The sequence below is a fragment of the Aquarana catesbeiana genome, linkage group LG03 (assembly GCF_042186555.1).
Source record: "Aquarana catesbeiana isolate 2022-GZ linkage group LG03, ASM4218655v1, whole genome shotgun sequence".
Lineage (NCBI taxonomy): Eukaryota > Metazoa > Chordata > Amphibia > Anura > Ranidae > Aquarana > Aquarana catesbeiana.
This window is the reverse complement of record NC_133326.1, coordinates 446758283-446769562: the sequence shown is the minus strand read 5'-3', so window position 1 is coordinate 446769562 and position 11280 is coordinate 446758283. Positions and strand designations below refer to the sequence as shown.

The 11280-nt window shown below is 43.0% G+C and overlaps 1 protein-coding gene across 2 annotated transcripts in view; it reads left to right on the top strand.

Moving 5' to 3' along the window:
- Positions 1 to 425: 425 nt before the first annotated feature.
- MACROH2A1 (macroH2A.1 histone) overlaps positions 426 to 11280 on the top strand; it is a 203755-nt gene continuing 192900 nt past the window's right edge. The window contains exon 1 of one of the 2 annotated variants that reach the window (XM_073620820.1): positions 426 to 655. The gene's annotated coding sequence lies outside the window, so the exon portion shown is untranslated. The remainder of the gene's footprint in view (positions 656 to 11280) is intronic. The other variant, XM_073620821.1, reaches the window with a different exon arrangement.

Genomic DNA, 11280 nt, shown 5'->3' with positions numbered 1-11280 from the left:
GCTGCCTGTAGGAGCCCACCCGCAACCGGTGGGTTAAGTGCCGGGGTAGAAGGGGGACCAACCGGGGAGTGGTTGTTTGCCCCCCCCCAAAAAAAGCCAGTCGCCACTGCTAGAGTGTAATATGTGCTGGGAAGTTCCCAGGGTCAGGACAGCGCAAGCAATACCTAGTGAACCCCATGGGGTGGCACTATATGGGTAAAGGTCCACTTTAAGAAAAAAAGTGTCTTTTCAGTCAGCACTTTGCTGGCACACATGTCCCTCCTGTCAGGCTCTGTTCCCAGCAGTCAGTGTACATTTCTCCATTTGCAGCTGTTTGATCCAAGCGATGTGCAAATAGGAGCAGTAGACAAGGTAAAGCCATATTGCTGACCAATGAGAGTCCGCTTTGTATTTTACCAATGAGGAAGACTATAGCCCGACCAATAGAGGAGTGCGTTACACCACCGGAGCACAGTTGTAGGGGAGAGCCGAATCCCCGCCTGGAAGGAGACATTTCTATTGCTCTGTCTTCTCTGACAGACCGTGTACAGTAGAAGATGGGGTGTGACGTTCCAGGCCGCGGTGGATTGTGGGATGTCACAGACACAGCCTAGTCTTGTCAGCTCATACAGGAATTGAGAACACACACAGTAGACATATTGCTGGGAGCTGGACTGTAAGTACATGACATGCACTGGAGGGGGCATTGCTAGAGCTGGGAGACCGCCTGTCACAAGTGTGCTGTGTAATGTGGGCTAAAGACGATGACATGACACGAGTGCAATGACACCTGCTTAGGGGAATCCAGGGGAAGCTTCCCGCACCTGTTTCCCTCCTCACTATGGCGCTGTCATAGGCGGATCGCACCCGGCACGACTTCTACTCACATCTCTATGTAGAGATGTCAGAGGACTTCCTCCTCTGGAACAAAAATCCATAGAAATACAAAATAAACACAACAAACAGCTGGGTGCTAATGTAATAATATTATAGAATGTAACACGACAGACAGCCTGGGAGTTTAATGTTTATGGAAGACTGTTTATGACAACTGGCAAGTTTCTAAAATCATGTCTTATTTATCCGTCTTATTCATAATATATATATATGTGTGTGTGTGTGTGTGTGTGTGTGTATATATATATATATATATATATATATATATATATATATATATATATATATATATATATATATAGATATACATAGCTCCCAACTGTCCCTGATTTGGAGCAATGTCCCTCTTTCCTCCTCATGTGTCCCTCATTTTGGTCTGATCTATATAGATGTATATAAAATGTACTTTTTATCTATCAAAAAGGGCTTTCCAGCGCTAAACCTTTCATCTGATTTCTAAATTGCTGCATCTGTAAATTCCAAAAGCCAATATAAAGGAATAGTAGTGGTAAAAAAAGAAAAAAGAAAAAAAAAGCACTTGAGTTTAACCAATCTTGTTTTTTTTTTTGTACAATTCCCCTTTAAGGGGGTGTGGCAAGGGGTGTGTCATATGTCTGCATACTTTTGCTGATAGGTGTCCCTCAAAAAGTTGGTGTGTGTGTGTAAATTATAATTTTGCCGACAAGTAGCTATATCACATTCCAAACATAATCAAGGGCAACATGGTTAGAAAGGTATGGGGGAAAAAAATACATTTAGCCCTCGTTTACCACTAGTCATGCGATTCGACAGTCACGATATGACAAGTCACCCCCCCCTCCCCCCCCCATTGCCGGCAATGGAACCGTTTAGTCTCAGTGACTTGAAAAAGGTTCCTACACAACTTTTTTTCTGATTAAGTTGCAACTTGCATAGACTTCTGTTAAACAAAGTCGCAAGCCACAATGAAATCTGGAGGTGCAAGTTACACTGATCTTTGGCTTTGATATCGCACTGAAGTAGCACGATTTTAGAGCCTTACTGGTGTGAACCAGATCTTAGACCCCTTTCACACTGGGGCGGTTTGCAGGCTTTATTGCGCTAAAAATACCGCCTGCAAACCGCCCCAAAACAGCCTCCGCTGCTTGTTCAGTGTGAAAGCCCGAGGGCTTTCACACTGAAGCGGTGCGCTGGCAGGAGAAGAAAAAATCTCCTGCAAGCCGCATCTTTGGAGCGGTGAAGGAGCGGTGTATTCACCGCTCCTGCCCATTGAAATCAATGGGACAGCGCGGCTATACCGTGGCAATAGCCGCGCTATACGAGTGGTTTTAACCCTTTTTCGGTCTCCATTAAAACCGCACCGCTAGCGGCCGAATACCGCGGTAAAACAGCGCTAAAAATAGCGCTGTTTTACCGCCGAAGCCCCCTACCGCCCCAGTGTGAAAGCAGCCTTAGGCTTTGTTCACACAACTGTAAAAATGTTACTGATTTTATTACATGTGTTTTCTAAGAAAAAAGTTCTTGCATAATGATCAGTAAAATACTTGTCCATAGATGTGTTTAAATTCGTAAAGACGTGTATGCGTACTTGATTTTATTTTTTCTTTGTTTCGACCTAATTTACACACATACAAATGTTTATACATGCATCTAGATGTGTAAAACGAATGTTCTAAGATAGATTTTTAGATTCTGTGTCGCGGATCTGAATGCAGTGCATGTTTACGCACCTGTGTGAATGGCTGCATTCAGATCCGTAAGGCTTCATTCACACGGGCATAAAAGTTCTACTGATGTTATGACACGTGTTTTCTAGGAGAAAAGTTCCTGCATAATAATCAGTAAAATACTTGCGTATGAATGTATAAAGATACGTATGCGTGCATAACTTGTTTTATGATAATGTATTTTTCCCCTTTATTTAGACTTACTTTACACACGTACACACACATGCGTTTGTATGCATAAACCACATGCTCTTAGATGCAGATTTTTGGATTCTGTGTTCTGAATAAGGATGAGCTCCGGCGTGTTCGCACAGCCCATGTGCAGAGCCCCCCAGGAAGTAGGCACTGCGGAGTGCTAATCACAGGCAGTGAGACATTGTCCCCTGGCGGGCTCTGCACGTGGGCTGTGCAAACACGCCGGAGCTCATCCTTAGTGCTGAAAGCAGCTAATGATTACGCACCTGTGTAAATGGCTCCATTGAAATCAATGCAGCTGTGTTCAGATCCGTAATTAAAAAACACTAAAGTCCCATACACACTAAGGCCTCTTTCACACGGATGATCCGTTCAGGTCCACCTGTCAGTTTTTTAGGCGGACCTGAACGGACGCTCCATAGACCTCTATGGAGCGTCGGATGTCAGCGGTGACATGTCCGCTGAAATCCGACCCGCTACGATTACGAAAAAGTGTGACGGAGGAAAAACCTACTTTTCCATCCATCTGCGGATCAGATCAGGTGACGACGGACTCTACGGTCCGTCATCGTCCGATCCCCCATAGGGGAGAGCCGCGCTCTGACAGGTCTGTCGCTGCACACTGTCATCTGCCTGCTCAGCGGGGATCGACAGAGCGATCCCCCGCTGAGCAGTGCAGGCTCCGTACACGGACACGTCCGTATGAAGGAGCCCTATTAGATTTTCTGGAGATTTTTGTCTTCAGATTTACCAAAACCATATAATTTGAGGTCAAACCTTTAAGCCTTGTACACACAGTCAGATTATTGGACAAATTTTCATCAGTTTTTTGTTTGATGCTAGTCTCAAATCGAAAGTGAAGAGGATACTCGCCATCAAAAAATTTTCTGACGACAGAATTCAACGTCATAAGTGTGTTGAATTGTTTTGTAAGTGTTCTTTCATTTCTGAGCATGTCTAGTCTTGCTCTTCAGGTATTTTTTTTTTTTTTTTGTCAGAAAACCTTGCTAATGAAAAGAAAATCAGACATGTATGCTCATCAGACAAAAATTTTCAAACCTGCACATCCAGTTTTTGTCTGCCGAAAATTCGTAATTGGCTGTTACAAGCAGCATACTAACAATCAGAAAATCTGCAGATTGTCCATCGGACGGAATTTATCTTCAGTTTTCCTGACTGTGTGTACGGGGCCTTAAGAGTTTCAATTTGTATGCAATCAGGCAGGCCCTTGTACTAAATGGTTTTGGTAAATCTGCAGAAAATCTAATAGTGTGTATGGGGCTTTAGGGTCCTTTCACACGGGCTTGTCCGCTCGGCGAACTCCGCTTGCTCAGTGGGGGATCAATCTGCTGATCCACGCTGAGCAGGTGGATGACAGGTCCATCTCCACTCACTGTGCAGAGACGGACCTGTCAGAGCCCCGCTCTACTTTATGGGCAAATCGGATGAAAATCGACCGCCTGTCCATTTTCATCCAAACCCATCCAATCCGCCAGACGGATGGAAAGTAGAGTCACCATTTGTCTGGATTTCATGGACGGAATTGGATCAGATAGCAGCAGAGGTCAGCGGACATGTCACCGCTGACATCTGCCGCTCCATAGGAGTGATTGGAGACTCGGATCAGGTCCACCTGAAAAACTGACAGGCGGACCTGATCATAAAGCCCGTGTGAAAGGGACCTTATATGCATTTTTTTTACAGTTGTGTGAATGAAGCCCAAGGCTTTATGTACACATGGCCTACTTTGACCGCTGGTCGTGGGAAAATGCAAAAAGCGTTTTACCACGGTCTGCATTTGCCAGCAGTCAAAACATTCCTATGCTGAATGCCATTCTTCTATATTCAGGAGAAGGAGGTTGAAGCTCCCCTAACTGCAGAAGCTCCTAAACTCTGGTAAAAGCCTATGTGTACATGGACACATAGAGGTTTATTTACTAAAGCTGGAGAGTGCAAAATCAGGCTCACTTCTGCATAGAAACCAATCAGCTTCTAACTTCAGCTTGTTCAATTAAGTTTTGCCAATGAAACCTGGAAGCTGATTGGTTTCTATGCATAAGTGAGTCTGATTTTGCACTTTCCAGCTTTAGTAAATTAACCCCATAGGCTTATATGAAGTTGAGTTTAGGAGCTTTGGCAAAAAATTCCACGGTGTGAACTGCCTGTGAGTCAGATGCGATGTGGGAACCTGCACAGGAATCGTGGTGGTTCCTGCATTGCACCAGTGTGACCAGTGTCCCATTGGAGAGATTTTTCTTCACTTCTTGTCCTGGAGACACACCAGGAAGGGAGAGGAAATGTCTACAATGTGAGAGGAGTTCCCCTTTAGGCAGTTGTCGCTACAATACCAGAAGATTACCCCTCAGCTCTTGTCACAACTGAAAACTTTTGATTTTTCACATCACTTTCTTTCTAACAATAGCCACCAGAATAAGTAGAAGAGTAAATCTATCTGTCAGGGCATAGCAATAAAACCCTAACAGAGGCGCTAAATGTTCTCTATACCAAAACTAAAGAAAATAAGTTTGGATATACATACATCCATTTACACTGTTGCATTTCAACACACAAATTGCAACACAGTAGGACACGTGTCTAACTTTTCAAAAATAAGAGGTCTTTTTTTTTTGGCATGCTGGTAGAACCATAGTAATCAAACACAACACAACAAAATACATGGTCTTTGCGTTTTAATGTGTTGGTAACAGGTAATTAACCAGTGGTTCTAAAGTCTAATCTTTTTTTTTTTACCTTAATTAATTCCCTGCGTTAAGATAAAAAGGTATCAAGTTAAATACACCACTCTGACAATTACCTGATTCCTGTCTGCAGCACCACTCTTCTCTCTTCCTGATCCCACAAGAGACACTGAGAGCAGTGGAAGCCATTGGCTCCTGCTGCTGTCAGTCAAACACTTTGAGGAGGAAGCAGGTGGCGTGGCCAAGCTGCACTGTATGTGTCTGTGAATGCACACAACCCAGCTCGAGAGCGAGCCTGCACAGGTGCCCTCTCAGAACACAGCTGGCTGAGGGGACACTCTGAGGAGAGGAGGAGTGGACAGTGCTGGTGAAGGACCACTAAAAGAATAGGTAAGTGGCCACTGTGTGCAATACAATCGTGTAGAGCAGGTACATATAACATCTTTTTTTATTTTTATGAAAAAAAAATTGCCTTAGAATTACGTTAAGAAACATTGCTCTATGGAGATCAACCCTATCCACTCCAATTTCTATAGCACATTAAAAAATGCATGTCAACACAAAACAATGTGGATGCATTAAAAAGCACTTGCCTAACACTACAAAAATGCACCTCTCTGCACATAGATCTAAATAGGCCCTAACAAAAATATATGTGTTTGTACATTCTTTATTTATTAAGGTAAGAATTAAAAAAAACTGCTTTTAAATATTCTTTCGTTATTGGGTAAATATGAAATATTGCATATGAATATTGTGCAGTTTTTATCCTTTACACCAGGTGAAGTGTTAAGGTCCTTTTCACTTGTTTATCCGCTTGTGTTATGAGTGTTGTTGTCCAGCATTGCCTTTTGTGTTTAAACGCAGCCCAGGTTAAACACATAAAAGCAAAAGGCTGCATTTGACCTGCTTCACCTTCATTGCAAAGACATCTTCATGGGAACTGCTGTGTCCAGAGAAGCATATTACAAAGCAGGTCTAGCTCAGTCTTAGAATTTTCATCCAAACTAAACTAAAAGTACATGGGACTCTGCTAATGTTATAAAAATGCATTTCAAACTATGTTAACTGCGGGAAAACAGAGCCTGTTTACATAAGCCCTATTATAGGTTGGACTTGATGGACTTGTGTCTTTTTTCAACCTCACCTACTATGTAACCGTGTAACTATCTCTATTAGCAGCCAGCTGAAAACAGGCTTTTGTTTACAGGCTCTGTAGCTCAAGCTGTAATTTACACACATAAGTGGATGACTCAGTTTCAGTCAAAGCACAAGGTAGGCTAGGCTTCTTTATTAGCCAAACCTTATCATTCTGGATACATTCTGCCCATGGGTGGCCAAGATTTCTCTTCTGAGAGCGTTCTCACTGTGTGCTCTCAGCACAGTGACAAAGCTGTCATGGACAGCTCCCTGGCTCTAGTAATGATCGGCAGCTGATTGCGACTCCTGACAGTGGTCATGCGATTGGGCAGTCTTTTTGACCCCCCCAAGCATAAAGACCCTGTTAAAAGGATGCCGGGGTTGGATAAAAAGGGGTTAAAAGAGATGTTTAGGAACATTTTTTTTAAGAACTATACTTACCTAGGTGGATGCAGCAAGTCTGAGAACCAAGCGATCAGTTCTCAGAACTGTCACTGGCTTTCTGCTCTAAGCCTCCCCCAACACCCCAACACATCTCCCCCCATACGCTCGCTGGAGCACTGGGCTGTGGAGCGTCTGGCTCAGGCTCTCAGCAGCTTGCTGAGAGGCTGAGCTGGATGTCGGTCCAGGCACCTGTGTGAATCTCAACCATATGGTTGCTATCTTTCTTGTGCCTGGACCGGCTCTGTGACTTCAGCCGGCAGCAGGCTTCTGCCTTTACAACCACTTTAACTTATGCAGTCGAGGAGGGGGGGGGGTCTCCACTACAAGGGTTTTTTTTTTAATCCCTCTACAGAGCTGCACTAAACTTATTTGTATACAGAACCATCAATCAAGAACAATACATCTCCTACAAGGGTATTTTGTACTTCTGCCCGCAGTTGGACTATAAATATTTATTAGTAATACAAAGATTGTACACATATAGTAAAAGCTAAGAAGCAACCATTTAAACACTTAATAAACATGAATGTTAGCACTCAAAACATCCATGTGGACAGTAGCAGAGTTGTGAATGATGGCAGGGAGATCTTGGTGTTCAGTGTAATTTGCTGTGCCTCATGTTTGCCACTCTGAACTGCATATCATTGTTTCTAAATGGAATGCATGAACTGTACACTCATTCAGTCTCAAGTAGTAATTGAGCAATGGACACGTCCAGACTTGTTTAATTGTGTTTGCAATTTAAGATCGCATGAGTGTGTACAGCTGTTTCAGGTTTACCTAGCATTTCCAAATGGCTTAAAGTATATACTGTATGAACTCTAACAATACAAATCTCTAAGACCCCTTTCACGTGGGGCGGATCTGCTCAGCGGACTCTGCCAGCTCAGCAGGAGATTGCTCCGTTGATCCCCCGCTGAGCTGGCAGATGACGGGTCTGTCTCTGCTCACTGTGCAGGGACGGACCTGTCTGAGCCCCGCTGTCCTCTATGGGAGTTCAGACGAAAACAAATCCATCTGTCTGTTTTCATCTGATCCTATCCGCTGGACGGATGGCGAACGTTTCGCCATATATCGGTTTTGAGCAGATCTTATTGGACACATCTCCGCTGACATCCGCTTGCCCATAGAAGTCAATGGGTGGCCCGCTCGGATCCACCTGAAAAAAGTACAGGTGGATCCGAGCAGGCCTATCGTCATTAAGGGGCATTATTTGCTCCCTTTTGGTCTGATATATATATATATATATATCTCACAAAAGTGAGTACACCCCTCACATTTTTGTAAATATTTTATTATATCTTTTCATGTGACAACACTGAAGAAATGATACTTTGCTACAATATAAAGTAATGAGTGTACAGCTAGTATAACAGTGGAAATTTGCTGTCCCATCAAAATAACTCAATACACAGCGATTAATGTCTAAACCGCTGGCAACAAAAGTGAGTACACCCCTAAGTGAAATTGTCCAAATTAGCCATTTCCTTCCCCGGTGTCATGTAACTCATTAGTGTTACAAGGTCTTAGGTAGAGGTCGACCGATATGGGTTTTTCTCTGGCCGATGCCGATGCCGATATTTATAAATCGCGGTGGCCGATGGCGGATATATGATGCCGATTTTTTTGGGCCGATATATTAGGCCGATTTTTTTTTTTTTTTTCCCTTCATCTCATAAAATCTAACAGTTAGACCCCTTTCACACTGGGGCGTTTTTCAGGCGCTTTTGGGCTAAAAATAGCGCCTGTAAAGTGCCTGTAAAACGGCTCCCCTGCAGTCTCAGTGTGAAAGCCCGAGTGCTTTCACACTGAGGCGATGCGCTGGCAGGATGTTAAAAAAAAGTCCTGCAAGCAGCATCTTTGGAGCGGTGTATACCGCTCCTCCACCACTCCTGCCCATTGAAATGAATGCGCACCGCTGCCGAAGCGCCTGCAAAGCGTTTCGACAGCAGCGCTTCATGGGCGCATTTAACCCCTTCCTCGGCCGCTAGCTGGGTTATAAGCGCCCCGCTAGCAGCCGAATAGCGCCGCTAAAATGACGGTAAAGCGCCGTTAAAACTAACAGCGTTTTACCGTCAACGCATGCCCGCTCCAGTGTGAAGCAACCTTAAGTAATAAGTGATACAGAAAATTTTTTACATTTAAACATTTATTAAACAAAACAAACCTCCAATCAGTTCACTTCTATGTATAATTTAGATTTAAAAAAAATAACTATCTTAAATATTAAATACACAAAAACAGGTAATCAAAACTTTTGGACGAAAAAAAATGGGCTAACTTTACTGCTTAGTTTTCTTTTTTTATTTCATAAATTTTTTTAAAAAAAATTGCGTTTGAAAGACCGCTGCGCAAATACCGTGTGACATAAAATATTGCAACAACCGCTTTTTTATTCCCTAGGGTCTCTGCTAAAAAAAATATATATAATGTTTGGGGGTTCTAAGTGAATTTCTAGCAGAAAATACAGTATTTTTACTTGTAAGCAACAAGTGTCAGAAAAGATTTAGTCTTTAAATGGTTAAACTGAGAGCTTCTACACACGGAGCTCAGTTCATTGATAAAAAGAACTTGAAAAGATACAATGTTTCTTCTTATCAGACTTGGCATGCTGCCCAGGGGGGAGAGAGAATCCTCTCCACAGATAACCTCGGGAAACTTGCATTGACTTCTATTACAGAAGTCATTTGCAAGTCCTGATGAAGTTATAATTGGCTTTTTTTATCAGCACAATCAGCCGATGCCGATTAAGTAAAAAAAGCCAAATATCGGCCGATATATCGGTCGACCTCTAGTCTTAGGTGTGAATGGGGAGCAGGTGTGTTAAATTTGGTGTTATTGTTCTCACTCTCCCATACTGGTGACTGGAAGTTCAACTTGGTACCTCATGGCAAAGAACTCTTTGAGGATCTGAAAAAAATAATTGTTGCTCTACATAAAGATGGCCTAGGCAATAAAAAGATTGTCAAGACCCTGAAACTGAGCTGCATCACAGTGGCCAAGACCATGCAGCGGTTTAACAGGACAGGTTCCACTCAGAGCAGGCCTTGCCATGGTCGACCAAAGAAGTTGATTGCACGTGCTCAGCGTCATATCCAGAACATATGTCAGAACTCAGACCATACGCCTCACACTACACACAATGTGTGCAGTGTCTGCATGGCTGTTGGCCCAGAAGGAGGCCTCTTCTAAAGATGATGCACAAGAAAGCCTTACACAGTTACATAGTAGGTGTGGTTGAAAAAAGACACAAGTCTATCAAGTCAGACCTATGTTGACCAAGGCGAAGGCAAAGATCATCTGGGCTGGACGGCTTAAGTAGGCAGGACTGACGAGCAGGATATCATCAACAGGTGAGTCACTGTGGAGAGATAGAAGCTGGCAATTAGCCAACAGCTGAGCGCCCAACTCAGAGGAAGAAAGGGCTGAGCCCAGCCCTGACAGGGGCATCCTCAAACGGCAGGTAGAGGAGATTTTCAAAACTATCTTATTATTTTTCTTAAAATTGTACATTTTTTAAACTGAGGAAATATTATCTTTTTTCTATTGTGAAAAAAAAATGGGTTCATGAGATTTGCAAGTCATTGCATTCTGTTTTTTGTAGATTGTATTACTGACAAGGAATAGGCTTTTTTTTTTTTAATACCAAAAGGATGTACAGTAACATACTTTTTAGGTACCCTAATGGTACATCTAATTATATATATATATATATATATATATATATATATATATATATATATACCGATCAGCCATAATGACCACTGACAGGTAAAGGGAATATCTTGTTACAATGGCATCTGAAAATTGGTGGGATATATTAGGCAGCAAGTGAACATGTTGTCCATGAAGTTGATGTGGTGAAAGCAGAAAAAAATGGGCATTGCAGTTTTTGTGTATGGAGCTGTGAAGCCCATGATGCCCCATGTCCACAGCCAAAAGCTTCCACAACGGTCACATGGACATCAGAACTGGGTTATGGAACAATGGAAGAAGGAGGTCTGGTCTGATGAATCACGTTTTCTTTTACATGATGTGAATGGCCAGGTGGGTGTGCGTCACTTACCTGGGGAAGAGATGGCACCAGGATGCAGTATAAGAAGGCAAGTTGGCAGAGGTAGTGTGATGCTTCGGGCAATGTTCTGGTGGGAAACTTTGGGTCTTGCCATTCATATGGATGTTACTTAGGTGTCCAGGGTGTTCAGTGGGTCAGGGGCTGT